The sequence below is a fragment of the Microtus ochrogaster genome, chromosome 2 (assembly GCF_000317375.1).
Source record: "Microtus ochrogaster isolate Prairie Vole_2 chromosome 2, MicOch1.0, whole genome shotgun sequence".
In the NCBI taxonomy this organism is placed as follows: Eukaryota; Metazoa; Chordata; class Mammalia; order Rodentia; family Cricetidae; genus Microtus; species Microtus ochrogaster.
In genome coordinates this window covers 87,480,769-87,482,626 of record NC_022010.1, presented here as the reverse complement: position 1 = coordinate 87,482,626, position 1,858 = coordinate 87,480,769, and positions in this window count along the sequence as shown.

Sequence of the window (1,858 nt, the reverse complement as noted above, 5' to 3'; positions counted from 1 at the left end):
AGGGCAAAACAGTCTATGAACAAGGACTCTAAACACTCTGATAAGGTGTCTTCAGTGGAACTATTCAAATTTTGATGGATAAAGTAAAAGAATACAGTGTGTGTGTGTGTGTGTGTGTGTGTGTGTGTGTGTGCGCGCGCGCGCATGTACCAGATCAATTAGGTAGCTCAAAAGGCACATGTGTGTCAGGAAAGACGGTTCTCAAGTGAAGAGTACTTACTGTTCTTCCAAAGGATTCAAGTTTTTTTTCCAGCATGGATATCCAGTGATTGACAACCACCTTTAATTCCAAGGGATCCCATGTCTCTGGCTTCTGTGGGTACCAGCACCTACATACATGTACATACATACACATACATACACACATACACATACACATACACATACATACATACACATAATTAAATAAAAAGAAAATGACCTCCATAGGGAGTGGCACCATTAGGGGATGTGACCTTGTTGAGTGAGTGTGGCTTTGCTGGAGGAAGTATGTCACAGTACAAGTGGGTTTTGTGGTCTCATATATGCTCAAGCCATGCTCAATGTCTCAGACCACTTCCTGTTGCCTGCAAGACAAGATGTAGGACTCTTATCTACTTCTCTAGCAATATGTCTGCCTGTACACCACCCTATTGCACCATGACGATAATGGACCAAACCTCTGAAAACGTAAGCCACCCCAATTGGATGTTTTTCCTTTATAAGAATTGCTGTGGTCATGGTATCTCTTTTCAACAATAGAAACCCTAAGACAAAATGCATCTTAAAAAATAACACATGCATGAGCTAGCTACATCCTCATATGGAGGAGGTAACTGATATTATCTGTCCTAGAATCTAAGACAAGCAATATATATAAAGGGATGTGCTTCTGAAACAGTATCTGTATTGCTTAGGCTGGTCTCAAATGATCTTCCCATGTCCATCTCTTATGTGGCTATAGTTACAAGTTATTATGCCTTGCTGATAAAAAAACCTTTTACTGAAGAACATAGGTGGTTAGATTGTTTGCCTCCTTTATTTGTTAACCACAGTTGTAATAGTCTAGTGCTGCAATCAAGCTTTTTTAAATAATCAATGTTGTAGAATATTTGTTTAACTATGTAAAGATGTGTTGCATTGGTTTATATTGCAGAATATTTGTTTAACTATATAAAGATGTGTTGCTGTTCTACTTTGCCTGCCTAATAAAAAGCTGAATGGTCAATAGGAAGGAAGGAGGTATAGATGGGACTTCCAGGCAGGGAGAGTAAAGTAATTTAGGCTCATAAAACGGAGAAAGAAAAGGAGACACCAGGAAGATGCCAGAGGCCAGACAGGCAGACAGGAAGGAAGCAGGAAAACAGGACATACAGAATAAAAGAAAGGCAAAAGCCCCAAGAAAAACGTAGGTGGAAACAGGTTAGATTCAGTTAGAAGAAATGGTGGGACAGGCCTGGGCTAGCGCAGAGCATTCATTATTAATAAGTCTCTGTGTCTTTGTTTGGGAGCTGGTTAATGGTTCAAAGAAAATGCCAACTACAGATCAATTTAAGAGGAGTATCTATCTTGTGTCATATGATGCAGGTAGTTATACTGGATCCTTGTGACTAAAAATGCCACAGAGTAAATTCTTGTGACATGAGAGACAGTTATCCCCACCATGCCCCATCTTCTTTTCCTGAGAGTTAGTAGTGGGAAACTCTGTAGTCCTTACCTATCAGCATCATGTCTGCCCACAGCCTTTAGCCAGCTCTTTTCTCTGGTCTTCATCTTCCTGTATTATTTTGGAAAGGTAGTTAATAAATTCTTTGGATAAATAAGTGAAGTTTTATATAAAAACAATCACAGGCTTATTATCTTATTTTTCTCTCCCACC